Source organism: Vanellus vanellus (genome assembly GCF_965231255.1).
Source record: "Vanellus vanellus genome assembly, chromosome: 5".
Classification (NCBI taxonomy): Eukaryota; Metazoa; Chordata; class Aves; order Charadriiformes; family Charadriidae; genus Vanellus; species Vanellus vanellus.
This window is the reverse complement of record NC_138910.1, coordinates 64976625-65002608: the sequence shown is the minus strand read 5'-3', so window position 1 is coordinate 65002608 and position 25984 is coordinate 64976625. Positions and strand designations below refer to the sequence as shown.

Sequence of the window (25984 nt, the reverse complement as noted above, 5' to 3'; positions counted from 1 at the left end):
CTCTTCGTAAAACAGTGGCCTTGGGTGACCAGGGTCAATATAAATCGATGCTTTTCCATATGACTCTGGGCAATTAAGATAGAAGCTGTCTCCTTTCTATCCTTACTAAAAATGATGTAAACATAAAAACCTAAGACCAAGCACACTAGGTTGAACAAAAATCCAACTATTCCAATATTTTATGTCTGTTAACTACCAGTAGTGGATGTTCAGAAATGGAAGTGTAAGAACAGGCCAAAGGCTGCTGTTTCAGCCAGCAATCTGTGGCTCAGGCAATCTTGTCCAGACCTGCTGGTAGCTGGTGGGGTTAGCAAAATCTTCAAGCTAGAATGGAGGCCAGTTGTTGACAATTCTTGGGAATAGATAGAGACTGCTGTTATCATTTTAGAGTACAAATATTTTTTTTCCTACTTTTTAGAGGTCTGAAATGATACCTGAAGCTCATCTAAATGGATCACACTCGTTCTTCGTTGTCCACAGCACTGAATAGTTTCCCTTCAATCCTTTAATGGGCTTGAATCCGAGTGGTGAAAGCAGAGGCTTTACCATGAGCTTTTTGGAACTTCTGCAGATACAGTAGCTCTGGAAACACCTGTGAAATGTTAAGAGGATTGGTAGATAAATTGGGAGAATTCAAGGAACCTGAACCAGCACTGACACATCAATGTTATCTGCTGGTGATGAGAGAAAATAACTATTCACTACCAACATTTGCCCTTGCAGGTGGGTGTTTCTAAGAGCAAAAGTGATAAGCCCTGGTTATTTGTAGGATGGTTTGGAGACTGTGGAGCAGGGTCCAAGATGTTTGCCAGTCCCAACGCAGCCCAGCCAGGTGACAATCTACAATGACCACAGAGCAGCTCCTATGTAAGCTAGATATCTCATCTAATTTAAGGGGTATCCTTAGACAAAAGTTTGGCAGGTTCAGTAGGGAAATTTGACCTGGAAAGTGAAGTGTCCCACACCTGTACAAAGGCAGTGTCTGAGATGGAAGGAGCAGGGAATGCGGCAGGGGTATAGGAGCATTTGGGGTGGAGTGATTCAGCCTGCTGAGCCTGCCTGTCACAGCCCTGACGTAGAAGAACTCTTCCACAAGTAAAGCTATCTAAACCAAGAGGATTTCTTTGCAGCCAGCCAGGGTAAAAGAAGGGATAGATGAAGTTTTCTTCCCAATGTTATTAAGAGTCTCTATCGACAACACTAATGGGCAACACAGCAAATCACAGTCACAGCATTTTCTTTAAACACTTCTGTCACTAGAAAGCTCAGGGACACAGACTGAAAAATACAAATGCAGTTATGAATTCCATTAGCTTTTCTGAAACCAAAGGAAATTTGCCACCAGAGGAGAACAAATTCTGCTCCTAGTTACAGTGATGTAATTCCAGGAAAGCTGACAGAGTACTACTAACTGAGGTACAGGTAGAATCTGCTCTGAGCTCCTGGAATGCATGTTAGGCTGTGCTGAACAGATACAACTATCTCACTACACTGAGTAAGAGCAAGAGAGAGGGAGACTTTATGATGTTCTACCCATTAAACAGAAACCCAAACGCATAGCTTATTTTTATAAATAAATGTGTTACCTGAAGAATAGTCGCACATGCTCATTTGCATAGGATTTGGTATACATCTGTGCTCTTCAATAGATTATTCCAAACCTTGAGTATTTCATATAATTAATGTCAATATGCTTGGCTTATTTGTTATAAAAGAAAAGCATTTCTAATTAGCCTTTTTGATGTGTAAAACTTCAGTATTTCTCCCTAGTGTTTTCCAAATCAGGTTCCTTTTTTACACTCCTGCACAGACAGAGTGTGAGGCTTATGCACCACTTAAGTCTTATTCTGAAGATAGTTTAAATTGCACATATGTGATAACTAGGCCTTGAGCTGGCCCTCAACACGGGGTGAGGTTCAACTACTAGGAGCAATGTCAGAAGTCCACATAGCATAAACTGGCCTTGTGACAAGTCAAACATTTCAATTTCCTGTTAAATTCAACCAACACTTTGCATATTTCCATTTATTATAGTGACACATGCAATCTACTTTTCAACCAAAGCAAACCCTACTTGGCTTCACTGAACCTCTGGAGAGTCTTTGGGAGGAACAAAACCTTCACAGAAGTGACATTCAGAGGCTTATCACAACACGCCAGGGACACAAGTAAATCTCAAGCAGTAAAAGGGAGTACAACTGTGGTGAGCTGCCCAGATGTAGCAATAAAGAAGGTCAAGGTGAGCACTTTTTTTGTACCAGTCAACCCTGCAGAAAGGCCAGACAAATTAAGGAGTTTTTGCCAAGCCAAAGGACTGGTCCTATCAGCAGCAAGTAACAGGAGGGTGGAAAGTTGTGCATACAGACTCTCATCTCTGACCACCTACCCCTCTTTTTCTTGGGAGAACTCAGCACTGAATTTACATTTAAGTAAAACTGTGGTAGAAGACTGACCAGATGGCTGTTGGAAGCAATAAGAATATCTTCCCTTTCTTCGGGTCTTGGATTAAGCTCTAAATGAGATCAGAGCTAGACCTGATCTGTGGAGGCATACAGGAAAAAGCAATTGTGCTTTTCTATTAAATTGGGAAAGCAAAGTGCTTTACTGAGTGCTGAAATAAGATGTCAGATTCCACGACAAGCTCAGGTTGTTTTTTTTTCCCACGTAGCTCCCATTTAAGACAAAGAAGCTTATTTTACATATCATGGGGCCCTTGATCCTGAGCAATAAATACACTTTCTTCCCTAGAAGCCTGAAGGCCCTGCTTTATAGTCTTGGCAAGAGATTGTACATCAGCCTTGTTGGTTGATTAGTTAATTCAAACAAGAATAGCAAATTCCTAAGACTTTGGCCAAATTAACATCTTTTTGGCTGCTCCAATGAGCCAATATTGTTGTGGAAACCTGGAAGCAGTAGTCAAGTCTTTGATGATTTATTTAGTAGGAGTCATCTAGTAGCTAATTGTCTGCAATTTTTAACCTCATTCATGTGCGCTGCTGATTCTTCTTCCAGCATCTGCAGTTTTCTCCTTAAGCTTTCTCACATCTCTGTATGTAACATTTCCAGACGGCAGTTCAACTTTATCACAAATATTTTTATGAACTTGCCAAACCACATCCAAGATCTTCAGACTCAAAAGTAAAAGATAAAATCATCCTCAGAGGGCACCTCACCCTTCTCCACCCAGGCACATGAAAAAACCCCAGCTTTAGGCTCTGACATTTTACATTTATAGTGAGTCACAGCTTAGGTGGGGCTTTTTTGGTGTTGGAATTTTCACCTTTCCATCTTTCTCCTGGATTTTGCACCTTGGATCCATATCAAAAAAGAGAAAATACTGGTGAGCCACGTAAAAGAACCATCCACCTTTTCTGTCTGTACTGCAGACCTTGCCATCTCTGTAGTGCTGGCCCCAGTGAAGTGTATGCCTGTCAGTCACTGCAGACGTGCCGCAGGAAGAATGAGCGATGACTAGGCAGGCAGGTTTTGGCCGGGAAGGCAGAAGACTTTTGTACCATATTGGCAGTAAGTCTTAGCAGAGATCAGGGTTAACTAAAATGCTCAACACTTTTGATGACTGTAACTTAGATCTTCCTGGGTAGGTTCAAAGAAGAATCTGATTCACTGTGTGGTTCTGTTTCCACCATGGTTTAGGGATGGTCCTGATGTCTGCTAAGTCATAAAAATATACCAGTTCTAGTCAGATTTCTGGTTAATCTCATGTGATTCTTCATGAGATAGAAAGTTCTTCCTGTTCATTTTCTGCATTGTTATTCTGGTGCATGATTCTGCAATTGTCACACGTCTGTTTTGGGGTGGCTTCATGCCACTAGTGGATGAAGGGCTCTTTATGCCTCGTTTCTGTCTCCTATTTGTATGTTTACGAAGAAGCCTGTGTCCCTTGGGAGATGGAAGATATTTTATTTGGGCAATATTATCACCATCATCTACTATGATCCATGCCTGCGGGAAGATATTTTAAAAAAGAATAAGTTCTATTTTGCTAATGTAGCCATTGTTTAAATGTAAAATATAATTGGAGTACCCACCCAGGGTGTATGTTGTTGTGTAATTTTATAATGCTACGTCTAGATGAGTGTTGGCATTCTACCTACGTACTTAACCACACCTAGGAATGCTGGTATTACACAATTACACACATCCTGTTGACTAATTACATAATAATTGGTATTTTTAATATTCAAAGATGCACTCGAATCAGTTATGCAACATTTTATGTCACTGCAAATTAAAACCAAGACATAACAAATATATGTAGTGAACAATGCTGTTCAGATAGCTTATTGAGCATGGACTTATCTTCCAGCAGACAGCACATAACACTCCATACTTCATATGTTTTAAACACATGTTTGGCAGACCCTCCCTCTCCCACTGTTACTTTGGGTTACACCTGCTTTATAAAACTGTTAAAGTAATTTTGTATTCAACACAGTTAGAATTTCTGTAGTCTGCCTGCTTCTCAGTTACGATCACTTATCATGACCAGAGATAATTTTTGGCTGAAAAAGGACTGTGACGTGCCTGGGGAAGGAATATTGTTCTTTACAATGGCGATTCTGGAAGGAATGCGGAAAATGCATTTTAAGTTAGTAATTACCTACAAAAATATCTCAAATACTGTTGTTTTAAGAAAATGTTACTGATGAGCCCGAGCCACTTGGATTTGCAACAGATTTTCCACAAGCTTGAGTGGAGTGTATTGATCTGGGCTTTTGTTTCTTGTGATGGAGATGAGAGGCCAGATGTAAAGTCTGGCTCACCATTTGGATCTGGGGACTTTAAGATCACAGAAGTATTGTTGCAACCATGTCTTACATGTACTTAACAAATTGTTTATGTAAAGTAACTTCTAAACTTGTTAGTTTTAATTCAGTCAAAATTCACAGAAGGCGGCACAGAGGCCAAGCCCTGGATCTTGCTCAGGGCATAGTTTTATTAGATGCTATGCACCAACTGGATTGTATATGATGTTTCAATGGTGTTTCTGGCCTGCCATTGTTAGTTCCCCTGGAGTCCTCAGTTGTGCAAATAGACCTTTATGATGGAAAAGATGGAAAATATGGACTGTGTTCCCACCTCCAATTATGTGTTTGTTGGGCAACACTAAGCAGCAACAAACATTTTGCACATAACTTCATTCTTTTTCTCTTCATGAATTTGATTTTTTCACTTTTCAGTTATTGCGGCAGCAAGTGATTTTTCAAGGCTTTGAGAACAAATCACTGCCCAGGAGTTTCACATTGGACTGTTTCCCTTTCCATGGAGCAAGAGATTATAGTGCAACACTAGCTTCTTTATTGAAGAGCAACTTTTTGCTGCCCTGGTAAGTTAAAAATTTAGTCTAAAGATTTGCCCCTGCCAGGCAGTTATTTCGTAGTGAACCGACACCTCTATGAAAGCAAACTGAGGGTGTTTGGAAGGAGCAGGATGTGAGACTGCTAAAGTAAACAATAGCGCTTAGTTCAGGGACACGTTCAAGGTAGCTTCACAACCGCCCCCTCCCAAAGCCTCATCAACCCCTTTTCTCTACCCCAAATATCAGCAATAAAGTCAGTACTGTACTGCACTTCCCTGCATCTGGAAGACACTTAAAAAAAAGACCAGCTTTCTGAATTTGTAACCGGGGCTTCTGTTACTTCTAAAGGCTCTTCTTTAATGTTCACTGCTTTCTTATCTGGTGTGCTTCACTCACTACTCTGGCAGACAAGAAATTTCTGAGGGACAGGGGAGCTATCCTTACCTGTATACCTTCATCGCCACTGGCAAGTATGCAGCAACCTGATTTCACATTGAGAATCAGTGCTGCTTCTGAGAGCAGTTGCTCGAGAACCCGTTCTTCAAACATGAAGTCTCAGTTGACATGATTGGTCACATCCCTCTTTCCCCTTCTTTCCTAAGGAAAAACAAAGCTGCAATGAACTTATGCACGTTGCTCTTTCTCCCCAACAGAAATGCTATGGCTCATTTGCATATATGACGAACAGTATTTCATTATTGAAAATAATTCAAACCAAAAAATTGCACCTGGCCGACAACACAAGACCAACTTGCTTCCTGATGTGATTTTAAATGGCTGAGATATTAAAACACTGAAAAACGGGGTTTATAATGGAAATACTGACAGACTATTAACTATAGTGACGCTGCTCTAATAAATGGAATAGCCTGTCGTAATCTCTAGTTCATAAATATGCAAATACAAGGCAGAGGATTTGCTCCAAAGGATGTCTCTATAATTTTAACTGACCTTTACTGATACTAAATGAGCCTGTTGCTTCTGGTTTTGAGCATTAAATAGAAAGTACAGGGAATCCTGTCTCCGCTTTCAAGGCCCACTCCAGCTCCAACCAGCACCAATGGCAAAATCCTCACTACCTTCAACAGGAAAAATTCTGGCCCCAGAACATTTAGAATGTGAGACACCTGGCATTAAACTGAACTCTTGACTGTACTTGATTTTAATTCTGTTCTCATCTGTGTTATTTATTATTATATTAATTCTTCTGTTTGGGAGAAATTAAGCACACATTCGCCCCATGTGTCAAAGAGCTTGACCTGCCAAAAGGCACTCGCTTGTTCAGTGATAAACAGACCATCAACACAATGATCTAAATGTTGAATTTTAGCCAGTTTCCTGTTCTGGACCAAATGGAGGTAAATCCACTGACTTAATATTTAATAACCTAAATGTAATTTCTTTTTTGTGCCTCTCATTGCACAGTAAAGAATTGGATGGCTAGCAGTTTTGCAGATTCCCAACCCCTAATTATTTTAAGCTATTCATCCTGGTATCTGTCCATTGATGCTCAGCCAAATTGCCAGCAGGGGAGAGATCTGTCCAATCCAGGAGCTAAATGAGTCACTGAGAGTCAATCTGTTTTTTTCCCTTGCTGCTGGGATTTCCTTGGGTCCTGGCCTCTCTCTGCTCCAATCACACACACAGAGCTCCAGGCGTGGGTCCTCTTTGGCTTCAGCTGCCTCCTGTCTCCCCGTGTCTGCTCTGCTCATCACAGCTGCTGATGGGTTCTCGCCGGCTGGCCACGGAAGACCAATACTTCCATCACACTGCTCTTACAGCTCTTGCTCTGAAGGAAAATGAAGACATCTTGGCCTTGTAGAATGTGCTGCTGAAGTAATACATCAGGTATCTAGATGGAAAGCAAACCACATGAATAAAATGTGTCATCTGGGTTAGATACTAATTTATTTGCCTTAAGTTCTGGGAACAATGTTTGCACTTTTTCCAGAGAACTCGGTTAAGTTCCATAGAAACTGAATACTAATATGATTTCTGCAGCACGGAAAACAAATATGAAACAGAGAAAAAATAGACTCATCAGAAATATTAGCTGCTCAGTATTAAAATATCTGACAATACCGCAAATACAATTTATAAACAGGAACATTTAGAGCCTAACTATTCACTAAAAAGCAAATTCCTTGCTTCCTCCCTTTTAGGGTCAGGATTCAATTACACAAAAATATGCGGCAGACTTAAGGACTGCATGTAAGATTAAGATAACTGGTATTTCATGGTAAATGATTAAATTAGCTGACACAGTTTTATCCTGAACTTTGCCATTAAAACTGACATTTTTGTGCCACGCACATTGTAGGCTGCTGGTAATCTAAACTGCCTTTCTTCTTTTAAAGACTTTAAATAGCTGAAGAACTCTTGTTCTTCACTCTATTTGCAAATGTGTGGAAAATATATCTATTATCATAACAAGATGAACTAAGCACAGGACTTTTTTTTTTTTTCCCTCGTCTATCATACAGATACCTTAAGAAAACAGCAAGGAAGTTCCAAATGCCCAGATTCAGCTCTGCAACATGCACTTTAATCGAGTCATTCATGTGACTCTACAGAGATGAGAACACGCTGTCCTCCTCACGGTGAGTAAAAATAGAGAAATGACAGAAGCCTCTTACTAAAAGTTTAATTATTCCTAGTATACAATTCTAAACCACTCGATGTTTATTCCTCCTCTTCTCAGGCTTGCCATTTTATGATGGCAGGGAGTCACAGGAATTAATTCGACAGAAAACAGGTAGGACTGGATGGAAGAAATGGCAGAGCTGGTGGTTGTAGTCACTGCCTTTCAATTGAGCTAGCTGGGAAGGAGCAACTCTGTGAAGATACTTGGCCTTCAAAGCAAAGTGCGGGCACGTGTCATTGCACGCAGCAAAGGCAAGGCCAGTCTGATCAGAGACTTGAACTGTGGGAGAAGTATCTCTTCTGAGTATTGCACTGAAGGACCACCAGAGCTGGGTGGGAAGAAAAGCCCCAGAAGCACTGCAGAAATGAAGAAAGGTGGCAGGATATGCAGACATCGCATCCCAGTGAGGGGCCGAGGGTGAGCATAAGGAATGGACTCTGGCTGAAAGAGGCCTCACAGGCAATTGGATAAAATTCTTCTATTCTGCTAGTTGTTTGACTTGGCTGGTTGTTAGAAAAACAGATCTTTGTTCTTTTTTTTGTAAATACATGGAGTTACACAAAAGTAGTATGTGACTCTCACCTAGAATACCTCAAATTTTTAGCTAGCCATAAAGTTCAAAAGAAGGGACTGCAATACTGGTCCAGAACAGTGGTCCTGCATGTCCAGTCTTTCACAGTCAGGAGCCTTACATACTTGTGAAATTGATGCAGTAGGAATGACAATTGTTATTATAGAATAATCTACCCGAGTGGGATGCTTAATTCCCTGCTCGCAGGCTCCAAAAGTTGAAGCTTTATGAAGAAGTCATGCATGCATCATTTTATACTTCTTTCTGTGCACTGGCACAAAGATAAAGAAAGTCACTCTCGTGAGACCCCACCTGGAGTACTGTGTCCAGCTCTGGAGTCCCCGGCATAAGAAGGACATGGACCTGCTGGAACATGTCCAGAGGAGAGCCACGAGGATGCTCCGAGGGCTGGAGCACCTATCCTATGAGGAGAGGCTGAAAGAGTTGGGGCTGTTCAGCCTGGAGAAGAGAAGGCTCCGGGGAGATCTTATTGCGGCCTTCCAGTACCTAAAGGGGCCCTACAGGAGAGTTGGGGAAGGACTTTTACTAGGGCATGTAGTGATAGGACGAGGGGGGATGGCTTTAAACTGGAAGAGGGCAGGTTCAGATTAAACATTAGGAAGAAATTTTTCACTTTGAGGGTGGTAAGGCACTGGAACAGGTTGCCCAGAGAGGTTGTTGAGGCCCCATCCCTGGAGGTGTTGAAGGCCAGGTTGGACGTGGCCTTGGGCAACCTGGTCCTAGTGGGAGGTGTCCCTGTCTATGGCAGGGGAGTTGGAACTCGACGATCTTCAAGGTCCTTGCTAACCTAAACCATGCTATGATTCTATGATTGACTATACCATCTGGAGGGATAAAGACATGTCTCTGTACTTCAGCTTTTAGTACCTGCTGAAACAGGTAGTGGAAGCTCAACAGAACCAGAAAGAAAAGAAATTGTGGGGTTTATTCCAGCAGAGAATTTGGCCCTTTATTCTTAGTGCAGACTTATCAGAGGTGTGTGCATAACAGGAATGCTATGGCAAAGTTTCTGGATTCCTTGTTATCCATAAACAGTTGAGCAAGACTTTGGACTCTTTTTCACATCTTGGATCTCCTATCAGTTCTAACAAAGAAGAAGAATCACAGCTTTTTACACAACGCCTTCCCCAGGAGTTAAAAATGGCAGTTATACAACACTCACACAGTCACACCACTATCATCAAAGGATGACTTTCAGTGAAAAGAAATGTCCATGAAGACAGTTTCATTGTTTGAGAACACATGCAAATGCTGAACAATGAAACTCATTCTGATTATCAAAAAATCAAACCTGTATGACCATCTCACAAACTGTGTTATTCAATTAAAACTTCTCAGGTTTTCTACGTAATTTCTTGGCTTTTATACATTGTGTAAAAGATATAGCTACTTTTACTTCTCTTTGTACATTTTGAACTTTGAAAACCTTTCACAGCAGAGGTTATATGAATCATCTAGCTTTTCCTATTCCAAAATGTTTCACTGATCATTCATTATTAACTGAGTAAAATGAAGATAGCTATGATAAATTTTGATCTATCACAAAGTATTAGAAAGGATATGAAAACATCTTGTTCAGAGTACTAACTTTCAGATGACATATGAGGGTACAACCCCAGTTTTTTCACTGTCACATACAATAGGGCTCTTAATAACCCAATCACTTATTATTAATTTTTTTCCCTTTCCTAGGCACTAATAGTTTCGGCCTGGTCTGCCATTTAGTAGAAAAGCATTCAAACAATATAACCATGAAAGGAGTGGATGTTGGTGACAGGAAGACTGTCGATGTCAGAGATTAGGACCCTAACTAATGTCTAGGTGTTTTCCTAATCAATGTATGTTCTCTAAACAGTTCTACATACATGTATGCCTTGATGTGAACGCTCTGGAAAGAGAATAAGAAGTCCGTGGCTGCTCTTAGATCTGGGAGTGATGTTTTTCAACACATCTCAGTAACTGGTACTCTTTTACTAAATATACGGCAATGTAACTGTACACAAAACTTGAAAATACCATGAGAAAACAATTCTTTTCAAGTGGCTCAATGCAGATGAAACACAACCTAGAGAGGAACCACACCAATCCAGAAAAAAGAAGGAACCGGCTCATTTTAGTGAGTGGAGATCCTGGATACATCTTGCTTCTTGTCAGCAGAAAGACCAGACTGAATTTAGAGGGGCTATTTGAGATGTTCTCCACAACTGAATATATCTGGAAAAAGCTGTCATACTATTTTACTCATTTACCTCTCACTTTCAGTTTCACTATGGCCGCCCTCAGCTTGGGTTCCCCAGGGTCGGAGAGGCTCAGGCCTGTGTGTAAGGGAAGCAGACGGGGACAGAAGTTGTGCAAAGCTGGTTGTGGACTTAATAAGGGCTTGATTCTGTACCAATGAAATCAACGGGAGTTTGGCTCGTGTTTGGAACGGGAGGTGGATCAACGCTTCATGCCAGCTGTTCCCTGCTGGGTAGGGATAATCCCTTTGAAACAAAATATTTAACTTGTTCTCACTCTGTTGTTGTAAGAAGGCTTCCCATGATAATGCTTTCATGAGAATTAAAAGGTGTGTCCCATTTTTTCTTCCAAATACCCAATGAGTTACAGAGTGGATCATCTCTCTGTTCTGCTGACCATGGCAGCAGTTCTCCTTGCAGTTTCTTCAGCTAGAAGATGCAGCAAGGAGGCATGTTATTTTAAACACCTACAACTGAGGTGAGATCTCATGGGCAGAAGTAAAATAGCTGCGATCCCTGCAGGCAAATAAGAAAATGATAGAAAAAATAAACCGCCAACAGTCATGAAGGGAGTCATGAAGAAGAGAGTGTGGGAACAGCATCAGAGAGACAGGAGCTAAGGGAGGACAGTACTAACAACAAAACCAGATACGCGTGTCCTGCAGTCTGGATCCGAGCACAGCATTTAGTCTCGGTTGCTGTTTCTGTGTTTTGTTTTTATGTTTTACAGGGGAAATGAGGTTCTGAAACATGGCTGAAGCTGCCCAGGTTGCTCTGATAGATCAGCAGCGCACTGTGGCTACTTCTAGCCCCTTCATGTGTTAGTCAAGCTCAAAAATGGTGTGAAAGTTGGGCCCATTTACCCCAGCTTTCAGTTTGGTTCACTCCCTCTCGCCCCTCTGGCTGAGATCCATTTGGCCAACAGACCTGGAACATAAAGTCTGCTAAGTTTTATAAAGCAATTATTTAATTTAAGAATTCTCTTTCATTGCATTCTAATGAGATTTCCATAAAATACTGAGTCCTACATGTCCTCCTGGGAACTTTTGTTTACTCCATAAACCATAACACTTTATGATAAGCTCTAGAAGTCTTAAAGAGAGGAAACTTCCAGAGACATAGTTGTTTGGTCTGGCAACCGGGAACTGAGCTTTCCGTAGAGTTACATCCTCCAGAAGCAGAAAAACGTATGGAATTGTTTGAGCTTAAGAAACTATGACATTTTTATAGAATGAAAGGAGGAACTGAGAGATACAATAACAGAGCCGGGAGCTGCATCTGGCTGGCTGTTCTACAGAGCATTCTCCTTATAGATTTTTATGGCTTTCCCAGCCCTACTATTAAACACTTGACCTTTTTGTCAAATACTATTTTAGATTATTGGGTTGGATGATTAGTTATTAAATACACCATCTAGAGTATATAGTAAATAGGAAATTGTATAGTCTGATGCTTCATCTCAGACCTTTCAGGTATTGCTCCCTTGGCATTTAACATTAGAACACTGAGTCCCCTCATGTTAACTTAAGCCGCTTGGTAAGCAAGAAGTGCACAGCATTTTCACACAGGGCACAAGGATTTCTGAGGTAGCACTACTAGAACAGGTATGTCTTCTTTCCCTTGCCTCACCCCGCTAAACTGATAGCTTTAAGGAGAATGCTGTAAACATTGTGAAGTCAAGTATAACTAGGAGCCAGCTCATGCCAAACAATACAACTTAGTCTACTGCCTGCAAATAAGTGCATTTACTTTTTAAATTTCTGTAAAACAGCACTTTGCAAATGGCTCTGCCCAGTATATCTCTCCCAGGTGAACTCTTCCATTCACCCCCTCCCCAGTACGATGTCCCCATGTTGGAAGCAGAATTAATCACTTGCTTTTTCACCTATCCCTCCCAGCACCTTCGTACCTCGTTTTGGAAACCCTGCTGTAAACTTAACCCCTCCCTCCCATAAATCCTACCTCAAATATTTGGATTTAAAGGTATGTGGTTACAGACAGCACGACCTTGAACTTGTGAATATTTATAATAGTTTAGTAAGACAAAATAGATCAAAATTCTTCCTGGAACTTAGAATGGTTTTAATAGGAACAGAACAAAATGCTACTGCAGAAACATCTATCCCACTTAGAGGACAAGCTGCATGAAGAAGAAAAAAGAGCGTTATTAGTAAACACTGTGGAGCATATTTAGAAGAGCACCCCATGGAGTCCATGGAATATATTTATACTGTACAAATTCAGCTTGGACACAGAGAGATTTAAGATTTGGGTAATTGATTCCTCACTACCAGCGAGTGACAGAACTGCTTTATTTTGCAGCAGACTGGATCTGGTTCTGATCTCAATCCTGAAAAGTAAGACTGGTGCAGCTCCAGGCATTTCAGGAGAATACCTTGATACCAAGGTGACAGTTGGTCTATTAGATTTAATAAAACCAGCTGCTCTAACTCCTAGCATAGATTTCCTCTTTGTTATTACAGGGTGGTTTGCTTGTTAGCCAAGCAAAACGCGAGGACTCACCCGTTTATGTGAGCAGTGGATGAACAAACTAGACTGCAGGTTTGGGCCTCAAATTCGCGGAGCTGTAATTATATTTTCTTTGATTAGACACTAGTGTGATGGAGGCAGCCTATGCACAAACCAGATAACAATACTCTTCTTCCTGCAGTTTAATTTCTTGGCAATTAAAACGGGTGTGTTTGAGAACGACAAGAATTAGGAAAAAACACTTAAAAGCCCAGCCCTTCTAAAACCACACAGTGTCTGAATGGTTAATGAACAATGAATCTTAGCTAGGAGCACCACCATGCTCCGATAACTGTTGTGCACTTTTGTCTTTAATAATAATAATAAAATATTACTGAAGCTGGAGATACTCCACTGCAGTTAAAGCATGGTTATTTAGCAAACAATTACTTCCAAAATAAACTGCTGAAAACCTGCTGTGCTCCAGCATCTGCCAAATTGAGTTCCTCCTGTCTCCCCTCTTTCCAGATGCCCTCTGTGTTGCTTACTTTGCCTCTTGGCACACGCCAGTGCAGTGACATGTGACGAGGTGAGGCTTAGGGCAGTTCCTAGTCATTGCTTCCAGAACCAGAAAGAGCCGGGACTCCTCCACAATCCCGAACAACAGCAACCTGCAATGGTGGAGCTGCAGCAGCCGAGAATTGGCTCCCCAGGCATCATACAGATACTCGCTGATCCCAGAAAGTCACAGAACAAGAAAGCCTGGTTGCAGGCATAGCAGTCCCACCTATTTAGTGTTTCATTACAGAAGCGGGTGTTGGAAGACTTGGACATTCATTCCTTGATTACAAGATATGTCTCTTTAGCGCAGGACAACACTGAGAAAGCTTTTCTGGCCTAATCACGAGAACCAGCACATGCCTCTTTATCTCAGCGCTCTGCTCCCAGCTGCTACACACAACTCATGGAACTCACCGGCTTCAGCTACCTTCATACCTCAAAGAAGGTTACATGTGCCCTAGCTGGAGATCTAAACTTCTGAAATCCGTAGGCAAAGTGGCGCTTGATTTAAATGCCCTATTATATATGTATCTTGATGTAAGTATAGTCAGTCTTTGGCCATGTTCAGCTCGCATATAAGTAGGTGCAGAAATGGGCATGAAGCAGGAAAAGCAGTTAACAAGAAAAGGCAAAGTAAAATAGTTTTGCCATGTATAAGATCTTTAATAGTTCTTTTTATTGCTGCCACTCCAACCCTTTTTGTCTAAGCTATTGACACAAAGGAGATCAAAAAAGGATTTTTTTAGAACACAGCAGGTTTATTGGCACCATTTAAGAATTTGGCTCGAGAAGCAAAATCGCTGTTTATGCCACAGCTGGCCTTGGTCCATTGGTTTTGCTACATTACCGAATCTTTTTGCTAAATAAAGAGAATTCTAATTCTATGCAATTGCAGTATTGCCTTGACCCTTGAAGTCCATGGAGCTCTTTCAGGACTACATGAGTGCAGAGCAGAGCAAGAATGTAAAAACTGTTATGATGTTGGTGCTCAAAACAGAGAGCTGTATTTGCTGAAGGCCTCTATAATGCTCTGGACTGAAGAGAAAAAAGCAGTATATGCATAAACCTGTTTCAAACACTTGATGAAATTTGCCATCTTACCCACTTATGTCCTAAATCAGTGATTTTCTAGTCTGTACAGCTTATCAGAGGACTTCTGGAGTAGCATTTTACTTGCATAAATTCCATTAGCTGTATCCATGAAAAGCCACTTCTAAAACAGTGTTACATCAATGAGTTTTTTCCAAATAGGTTAAAGTGAAATAATGAGAGTTAAACACAAAGTCCATAGCAGGAAGTCAGTAGCAGAGCTGCAAAGAGTATGCCAAGGGTCCTGGCACCTAGATGCAGCAGGCCAGACCATGACAACTCCCCCAGCTGAAACCCACTGTAATTAGTTAGCTGTCAATCACAAAGTAGGACGTAAAGTCCTTCTCAGCAATTAGTGGACATTAGCCAGTTACCTGTAGAAAATTATGTGATTCATTATCAGAATTGGAATTAGGAAACAATTGGATTTCACTGAGTCTATCTGTGGTCCCAAGTACTCCAAAGCATGCCGTGCCTACTCTCCCTCTCCTTCTAGCTGAAGGATTGTGTACCCAACAACATCTACTGACTCCCACAGGTAGCCTCAATGCAAAATCTCTCTCTTGAGAGCAAGGGAACTATTCCACATTTACAATTGACTCTAAGGAGAAATCAAAATTTAGATTCCATCTCTAGAAGACCATTTCCCAGTTAGACCATTTCAGCTTTTGTTCTCATACTGCATTGTTTCCAAGCACAATTTATCAGTTGTAATACATCTCATAACCTCGCATAGTCAATTGAACTTGTGGATGTTTGACCTCTTCAGTATGTCCCAAGGAGTTTAATGGTTTTAATTGGTATGGAACAAACACACATGGATATCTGCTATAAATCATTACGGCCTTTGGCCAAAACATACGTTTTAGCTGTGGGCTTGTTTTCTTATGGCTAACCATTTTTTTCCATTACATCTAGCAGAAAGGATAACACAGGATACATTTGATGAGAAGCAGTTTTCTTATAAGTCAGGCCAACACACAGTGGCTCGGCTTCCTCAACTAGGATCTTCAGGTCTGCACTGCAACCAGACTTGTCCCAGGCACCATCTGCCCATCTGTGCAAATGTCAGCACAGTCACTCCACTGTAGCCAGGATGTCTTTAGAAAACAGTTAGTCATGCTGAGAAAGTCTAATCTCCTTGGTCACAAAGTTCTAACGATAATTATAATGGGCCCATAGCTCAAAAAACCAAGAACATACATATATAGGGACAGAAAACTGACACATGGGAAGTGTAAGGTGTTATAAATATAGTTGCTGGCATTAACACAATGTGTCATATTCTGAAAAGCAAAACATAGCAAATATGTTTTTTTAAAACACAAAAGCAAAAACTTTGCCTTTACCCACTGATGTTTCTAAGCTATTTATGTTCAGTCCAGCTCCTGTCAGCTTATCACGGGCTGCATGTTTTCATTGCAATCTACTGCACAGCATCACTCCAGCTCAGCTGGCATTTGTGTTATGAGAAAATAAGATGGATTTCACTAATTTGCTTCACTCCTACCCTACATCGATTCCTGTACCTAGAACCCCCTTTCTCTCTGTAATATTGGTGGGACGGTAGTGGTGAGCCAGCTTCAACAGCTCATTCATCCAACTCCTCCACTGCTTAGGCACCTGACAGCCCCCGTGGTTTTGGTGCAAAATGCACCATTTTTTCAGGCTTGAACATTTCACTGGAATGGTTTATGTCTTGTCCACCAAATATCACAGCAGGGAAGGGAGAAAAGTCAGATGGCCTTACTAATAGGGCTTTATTTTGAAGAGTCTTCCAGCGGTGCATCTGGGGCCTCCAAGATACCCTCCCTCTGATCATGCTGAATGGCTAAGGAAGGTGAGATAACCAGATTCTTGAGTATTTATTTTACTTCCGTTATTACAGCTGAGGCACCTGACAAGCATAAATAGTCATTTCAGTGCAGTTTTCTCATCACTGATGACAGAAAACAAAGAATGTGAAACCTGAACAATACAATGATATGTATTTTAAATAAGAAGAAAAGACTTTTAAAACACTAGATACCATATAAATCGCTATTAGCAAATCTGTATACCAACAAAAGATGTATACCAATGATACACTCCAAATAAATGGCTGGCCATTTAAGCTAAATCTTGTTTGGCACAGTGCAGGTTGGAGCTCCAGATGGACATGAGCCTGGGGGGAAAGACACGTCTGCCTACAGAGTAATTGTTAATACTGAAGTGAGATTTTGTATCTTCTTGCCCCATTCTGTGTCTTTATCGATGGGTTCTACTCTCCATTTTTCACACAGGGGTCACATCCCTTCACCTGTTACTTTCACGGGTTGATTATACCAACTAAATGATTACCTGTTTGTCCCCCTGATCCATTAGGGCAGGTCTCATTGCAAGACCTCTGCAGATGATCAGCTGTGCAGAATGTTCTCACTCTACAGCTCTCAGGACTAAAATTCCTAAACTACGTATAAACTTATTCTTCCAGTTAATAGTCACATTATACATTCTGATCAGTGATGTTAGCTATTTTACAGGAAAGGTGGGAAATTTCAGTCATGATATGGTTACATGACTTCATAGAGACCCACATGCATACACATGCATTCTTAAATACATTATTTTAACTTAATATTGCTAATTCTTCCTGTGCTTTGACACTGCATCTGAGTCAGACCAAAGTCCAGACACGATGTCTGCTTCCCGTTTGCTGTTACACATTGCTGCTATGGCAAAATGGTTAACAAGAGAGAAGAGAGTCTTTGAAGTGTTCTGACTCTCTGTCAAGAAGATCCCAGAAGCACGGGTAAATGTCTTTTCTCTCCCAGGCCTCACAGCTTAAAGTACCAAAGGGTTCACTACTGTTACCCTTCCTATTCAAAACCCATATGAAACCACTAGAGGATATTGTGAAATGGCATAGGCTACAATGTCATCAATATCCTGATGACACCAAGCTCTACGTCTCCTTTTCATTGAAGCCATATGTTACAGCTTCCTTGTGTCTGGCAGAGATAAGACATGGATGAAAGCCAGTTGGCTGAGGCTTTCGCTAGATAAGATGAAGGTACTGCATGGGTTTGGCAAGGGAAAAGCATTTTGAGTTAAAAAAAAATCTGCTTTCAAAGTTGAGGGAGATTCCCATTGTCAAAATGGACAAGGGCTTTACTGCCTCCTACCTCACCCTGAAGTCCCAGCTACGAAAGTGACCCAAATCCATTTGTCTTTTGCTAGACGTAACTCACTAGGTGCTCACCGGGTTTCAGTTGACCAGCCTGTTGTTGACCAGGCTCACAAGGTCAGTGCAGGCCCTACTATGTCTTTGTCATTACTTTCAGGTGGTGTCTAGCCTATTTCTAAAGGTGTCCGGTGACAAAGACTCTAACTTTCCGATCTACTGCAGTATGCCACCAGATTCCCAAGAGAATACCAGGTATTTCTTAATGATTAACTGACATCTTTCTTACTGCAATCGAAGCCTACTGATACTTTCCCCCAGGAATGTAAGAAAGGATTATTCTCCTTTTCTTTGGAGCAGTGTTTCTCATGTAGCTAAAACCGACATTATCTTCTTTAAGACTCCTCTTGTTCAGGTTAGACAACCCCAGATGATGCAATCTTTCCTTACAGATCAATTTTTTTTAGACCTCTGATTATTCTTTTTGCTCTGTTCTCCAGCTGGACTGTATTTCTTGAAATGCAAGCCCCAAAAAGAGGTCACAGTAAATCAAGTGACTTTTTAAGCTTCTATTAGATATAGGTAGGCAGCAGCACTGTTTCTGCTCCAGGCTCTTCTGGCATATTTACTGGGTGGAGGATCTTGCTTGTTATCTCTTCTGCAATATGATAGTATGCAGCTTAGCTGCACTCCGTCCCCCGAACAAAATTACGCTTAGATAGCACAGAGTCACCCAGGTCAATGCAAACCCAATAACTTCTACACTCATTTTCCAAATTCACAGCAACATTTTGGGTAACATCAGGTTCCTCTAAGATGTTCATCCTTTTTTGCCTGCAATTCAGAGCTCTCCTCTTAATTGTTGAGCCTCCCTCCCATCACATCAGCTTTCTTTGACCTTAGTTAGTCCCACCATTAAGTGGAACTTTTCTGCTATAAAGCATTCTGTCCCAATCCTCTCTCATGTCCAAAGGTGCTGATTCTTCCAAAATCTTGAGTCTTTATTGCTCCTTTTAAAGCCTTTCCTTAGTCCTTGCAGAATTTTCCACTCTCCAGTTCCCCCGCCCTGACGCCCCCCTCCCCCGCCCCCCCCCAAAATGGAGAAGCAGGGGGAATTAATTTTCTCAGCCCATTTGACTAGATGATCATTGAGGTTAATAATCTACCACTGTCCCTCAGCTGGCTGGCATGGGACAAAGCCCTGTCAGCTCTGCAGTGCAGCCTACCCACGAGCCCAGCTAGAAGCCATAAACTGGATATAGACACACGTATCCACCAGCCGCCACAAGATCGCCCTTAGTCATGTTGCGCTGGCGAGGGAAATGGGTTCATCCCTTTCAAAAGCAGACTTCATCATTTGCATCTGTCTCTTGTCTTTTATTTCCACAGTGCTACACTGTCACTATGGGACTATTCTGGAAGCACAGAGGGAGCCTCCTCAGCAGCTTTGACTAACACAGGATAAGGCTGCTTACTCTATTGCAGGGCAGAGGAGAATAAATTAAAAAGGACAAATTACATGTGTTCTCCATACTTTGCGTGAGCTGCCAAAAGCATGCTGGCCTGAGTACATTGATGCCTGGCTTTCTTCAAGAGAAGTGGGACATATTCTCTAATTTGGGCAAAGTAGCTCTGTAGGCAGAGCGCTGCACCCCTTGGTAAGGCTCACTATTGTGTCCAATAAAAACAGGGGACTGGGAGAGTCAGAAGCTCTTTGGCAAATAAGTAAAAGGAAGACTATATTAAATGAAGTTTATACAAGAACAGGGAGGATGACCAAACAGGAGCCACGCCGGTCACTTCTTAATTACTCTATCTGCTAAAGACAGGCAATATTTATGTAAATTACACAGTCTCCATGTAGCACAAAGAAGTTACTGTTCTTCCTCCCTCTCCCTCAATGAAATTTATGATTCCGCAATTTATTAAATCCTTCTCTCACATGTGGAAATAAAAAAAAAAAAAAAAAATCTTCGAGACACCCCCAGAGGAGCACAAGAGGCAGCCAGCTGATGCAAACAGCATGCCAGGGTTTCATGCAGGAACTAGGAGTATTAAAAAGGGGAAGCAGATACTTTAGAAAAATTTCCGATAGTGTTGGTGTTCAGGTTAGGCTGCCCAGGGAGAGAACTAATGCGTTCTCGAGTCATTACTGGGGATTTTTGGTGACTGCAGTGCCATTCATGAAGCAGTTACCCGGATCTGTAGTGTGAACAGCCAAGATCTCATAGCCCTCTGATTAGATTTAAGGGGAATACTGTGGGGCCCTCATGTTTCATGCCTTGGAATTACAAACTGTGCAGTGACCGTCTTAGTACTTAACATACAAATGCATTTAGTATAAACAACAGCCCTGAAAAACTGCAAGCTTTATTATCAGCAGATCGGAGTCTTTTTCACTGTTTTAGGAAAAAAGCATGTAAATATGCACACCCTGATGTTTCCACAGAAACCTCTGGTTAAAAAAGAAATGACAACAGACTCACACTCAAGGGGAAAGGGCAGTATAGCTAAGTGCAAAGAACAGCTGGGGTATATGTAATGTTACAGTTATTTTTCCATGTTTCCTCAAGGATGAACCAAAGACCTTGTTTTGCTGGATGCCGAATGCCCTAAAGTCCCATTACACGACTCAGGAAAGGACCTTAATGGTTTTATTGGGACCCATATCTGCACATATAACATGGCCTTTGAAGATGAAAGGATTTTTTTTTCTCTGCTTCCATTTGTTGCCTCTTGGTTGACACGTTCCTATATGGACACTCAGTCCCCAGATATCTGTTGCCTAATCAGGGACATCAATAACATCCTCAATGGGAAAACTCTGGAACATCTATGAAAGTCAGAAGTGTGAGGAATAGATCTCAGATGATGCAGATGCGGTCATTGCTGTATGATCAGATAAGCAACATTGCAAGTTCATTTTTGTATGCTAAATAAAATAAAAATGTCAATATTTACACATAACCTTCAAGCCTCTTACATTTGCAGCTCTTTAGTATTCAGTGCAGACCACATTTTCTTTAGTCCGTTACCAACAGCTTGGAAATTTAGTTAGAGGATGCAACCCAAATGTTCCTCCAAATGTTGTTTCCAAATGGTCATCTTGAAAAATGCTGTTTAAAAGGATGAAACCTTTATGTGAAGATATAAGAGCCCATGTACAGAGCAATATAAACTGCAGGGAAATCGTCTGAAGATTAAAACCACTAATGATAAAGATATTACTGTTAGGGATAGTTTAATTTGTTGGTAACTAAATCACCAGAGGCTTTATACAGGCTGCTTGGAACCTGACTATTGTGTACTGCACATTCAACCTCTAAGTGTACAGTGACACAAACAAATAAAAGCGATCACAACAGTTGAAATGTAGTTAGAGACACAATTGAGAACATCTGTATTGTAAGCAGAAATAAATTAGAAATACTGAAGTGTTTTGTAGCGGTGAAACTGAGGGATAAAAAAATAACCTACAGCACCTGGATTAAGCAGTTATAAATAATGTATAAAGGAAAAATCTCATTACCCCCTGTGTAAACTCCCCCCCAATGAAATATATTTTATGAATGTTGCATCACAGTAATAAATGCAGCATTTGTTTTCCCCATAAACTTTCCATTTCATGACTATAAGATAGTTTGGATTTGGAAATAATGGCCAGCGAATGTACTGTTTGCAGGATTAGTTTCCCTCAACAAGCAGCTTTGAACTGACCTTCAGTTTTTTGGGCTAAAGAGCAGAGACTTACACAGGCTTAGCAGAACTCATCTTTGTGCCTACGAGGCTGTGGCAGTGTTGTATTCTACTTGCAACAGAACGATACTATATAAACAAATCCAATAGCACCGCTAGAGAGTACTTAGACTCTGAGCCTTGAATGTTATAATTGCCTGATATCATGGAAGATTTTATAAGATTATACTAGATAAAGACTATATATGAATGTGAAAAGTTTTCCCTTTGTAAAAGGCCAGGTCTTTTAGCAGAATGCTGCACACTGCAGGATACACAGTTTCTATTTACATTGAAAAGAGCAAGTGCCGTAGAAAAAACTAGACCGCTTCCTTTCAAGTTCCCAGTTTTTCTTTGCAAATATTCGCAGTTTTGTATAAAGATGCCAGGACTGATTCCACTCTTGCGTTAGCTTTACACTAAGTCAGCTTTGCTGAAGTACTCAACAGATTAATTCTAGATTTAGGCAGCGTGTTACTGTCAAATTGCACCGTTGGTTTTTCTGTTGAAGATACCTTGATTTCCCACATATGAAAAGGGGTCAGCTTCCTGATGATCCAGGGCAGCAATCACCGATCCCCTTGGGAGATTCTCTGAATGATCTGTACACCCGATACGCAATCACCAAGCCACAGCATGGTGAAACGGGGGTGAGGACGGGGATGGGAGGCTACAAAGGAAGTCAAATTGAAGCCTAACAGATTATAAATTAAAAGGATAAGAACTTCCCACTGGCTGAGAGAGATAAAATGTCACAAACATAAAAACATTATAAAGTTAGGTTTGAGTCTGGAGTGCCTTCCCTTTATGATTAATGATTGGCCTCAACCAGGACGGGAAAGGCAAAGCAAAGTTCCTCTTGAAGTGCCTTAAAAATGCCACGGCTAAAGAAAAAAAAAAATAGGAACATCAATTTAAAAAAATAACAAAACAAAAAACTCTCTACTAAAATGTAAAGGTCAGGAAAGATTTGGGTGTTTTTATATGCTGTCTTGAAGAAATTTCATAAAGGTTAAGATGTCATGTAGTTTCAGAGTTATGGGCACTGGGGGGGGTCCTTGAGTGCCAGCTATTCCTCGGGCCACTCGGTGACTGTGAGCCGCAGTGACAGTGGACAGCGGGAGGCTGGCGGATCAGAAGCTATCACTGTGCCACTGGGGAAAACCCGTGGCTTGCTCCCCAAAGAATGAAGAGCTGTGAGAATATTTCAGCATCTGAGATTCAGGCAGTGGATAAAATACAAAAACATGCCTTAAATAACATACAAGGGTCTAATTTAAATTGCCCAGAGCAAACATATTCAGTGTTCAGGCTTTTTAACTGAGTCCACTGTGCCCGGGAAGAGCAGGAGGCACAGTAGGGATGTTTCTGAGAACCTGAGGAGCTCCTGGTGGCAGCCTCCCAGGTGCAATGCAATGGCTCCGAGCAACACGTGGATCCCTTGTGGTTCAAGATCCCCGAGGGCACATGGTCAGGCGGTGCAGAAGAGAAGCTGTAACAATTCTTTTTCCAGGTCTTACAGACGAGAGCAGGAAAGCCAACACCACTGTGGAAGAGTTCAGAGGGCAAGTTTTCCTTTGCCTGCACTCTCCTATGCCCACTTGGCAGTTGTTCAGCTAGCTCCCTCCTCCTGCGGGCTCCTGCGCCCTGCTCCCATTTAGCATTGACCTGGCCCTCCTCCCTCGCCTGGCTTGTTCTCTGGTTCCCCCTCTCTCCTCTGGTATTTAGTGCCCTCATACAGCATTGCTGTTTCGTATGGGCTAGAGCCACTGAAAGGAACAGACTGAGTGGTGTGATTTCTTTTCCCCACTCTCATCTTTGCGATTTTCAGCCTTGAGTCCATATCCCTGGAGTAAGGGCTACCTTTCTCTCCTTCAAATATTCCCCCCTGCTTCCCCCTCACGTCCTCCCTGTAAGTCCATTTTACCTTACTTTCTGCTTTTGACATGCTGGCTAGCCAAGTGATCCTGCATATTCTTTCAGAGCAACTTGGGGAGGGAAAGGCCAGTGATTTTCCCCAGGGGCTGCTGCCCAAAGCTCCTACACGAGGACCGTGGATGTAGGGGAAGCAGAGGACTCACCACCGCCTCTCAGCAAATGAAATCTATTTCAACGTGACATGAATTTCCCTTGTAGACAAAAGGTGAACTAGGAAAAGGTGAACTATTTGCTTTGAATGACCAAACAAATGCTACACAGAGACCATGAAATAACAGAGAAGAAAATCTTAGAAAACCTGTACTTGTTCTGGACAAATGTTACAAGGAAGATAAAATCCAACAAATGTCAATTATTTCATGAACAGAAATAAAAGACCAGTGTTATCAAAATATGATTGAAAACCTTTTTCATTACAAATACCTGGTACTTTTTGAACGGGAGGTGTAATGAACAAAACGATCTTAAGTTATGTTAGCCTTTAGCCTCCTTTCCCTGCTTCTCCTTTTGCTCATTTTCCTCCTTTCCCATGTCCATCTGTTGCATGCTGCAAGCTCCCTGTGACAGCTACCGCAAGGCCTGATTCTCAGCCCTCTCTCTGGCAGCTTTGCACTGCTCAAGGGAAGAGCAAAAGAAAAACCAGGTCTGTTGCCCTGAGGACTGCTTGGGTTGTGAGATCTTGCTGAAAAATCTCTTGCCCTGCAAAAGTAATAAAGCGAGGACAGGACAAGACACAGCTTCAGAAACCAACCTTAGGATAGGAAGAGGAGAAAAGTAGCCTAACTTTGTTTTCCCGGCCCTTCTTCAGTCAGATACTACGCGTAGCAGGGTATGTGTAGCAGAGTATACTACGGGTCTGACCGCTCGCCCTTTTTACTCTCTGAAGAGTGTCATACAAAATTACAGTGCTGTATAAATAGTTACTAAAATAAAAAATAGTAATGCCACCGAAACTTCCCACAGGGTTGTGTTTCTGTTTCCTTCGTTTACGTAACTGCTTGGTTCCTCAAAAACATCCTCCAAAAGTTGCTATTTTTTTCTGCCAGTCTAATATATGCAATTACTTCTCTGAAAAGCTGAAATGCTCTGCTTTAGGTAGTAAAACAAGATGTCAGCCCAGTAAGTTTTAGAAACAGCAGCAATGCAATTAACTTTAACTATTCTTTATAGAAAATAAACGCATCTTTATCATTCTTGGAGAAAAGTGAAAAATTGCAGAGTTGAAATGATTTCTTACTCAGTGAACAAAGCCATTTTCCTTTGTGAGACGTCCACTGTGTACACCTGGGTGGTAAAAGACAGTGCACACGTGCACAGGGAAAGCAGCTCACAGCATCACCTCCCCTTGTCCTCAGCCTCTGAGCACCCACTGTGCATCCTCAGAGCCTCCTGGCCACTGGCTCACATAAGTCTAGTTTTATTTATAGTTTCTCTCAATAAAGAAAAGGTATTTGAACACAGTTTTCTCTTCTGCCTCTCTCTTACTCTCACAGACACAGATGTATATGCACGCATATGTATGCACGCACATACAAAACATTCACCCCTACCTTATTCTTGACTTTGGTGTCAAAATGATGTTGAAACACATTATTAAGGCATATTTTCCTATTTGAAACTGGCTAGATTTTTCCCTAACAGCTGCACTCTAGATTTTAATTAAATAATACCAGTTGCGCCTTATTTAACTAAGCCAGCACATCTTCCTTATGTTCGAGTATATTAATTTCTTTTCTTTTTTTTTTTTTTTTTAATGAATAGGTTTGTGTTTTGATCTGTAGCTCTCTACAGCTCAGAAAACCTTCCAGTCAGTGTAACATTACATAGGCATAGGCAGGGGCGTTTTTTTTTGCCAGGGCAAATCTTGGCTACATTTTTAGCAGGCTGAATTTAAACCAACAAACTTGTCCCTGGAAAACAAATACAGGGGTAGTGAAACACCTTGTGCCTTTGGCTCTCTGATTTGCTGCCGCAAACCTACAGGCAACAAGCTGAAGGCCACCTTCCTATGCATGTTCCCCTTAGACCATAAAAAGCAATTAGCCTTTGGAGTCGCCGCCTCTGTCGCTGATGCTATTTAGTCAAAGAGGGGTTTTAGGGAAATTGAGTATCTACAGTGTTTGGATACAGTAACAAATAAAAATTTATAATGGATCCCCCACCCACTCAGAATCTCAGCATCTGTAAATCACCCTATAAAGGAGCCAAAATAAAGGTGTATTATCATGTTTGATAT

At 41.4% G+C, this 25984-nt stretch overlaps 1 long non-coding RNA gene across 1 annotated transcript in view; it reads right to left on the bottom strand.

Annotated features, from left to right (window-relative positions):
- Positions 1-7081: 7081 nt before the first annotated feature.
- The window catches only part of LOC309672803, a 230390-nt gene continuing 211487 nt past the window's right edge, over positions 7082-25984 (bottom strand). Inside the window, exon 3 of the long non-coding RNA XR_014269262.1 lies at positions 7082-7172. This is a non-coding gene — a long non-coding RNA (uncharacterized lncRNA). The remainder of the gene's footprint in view (positions 7173-25984) is intronic.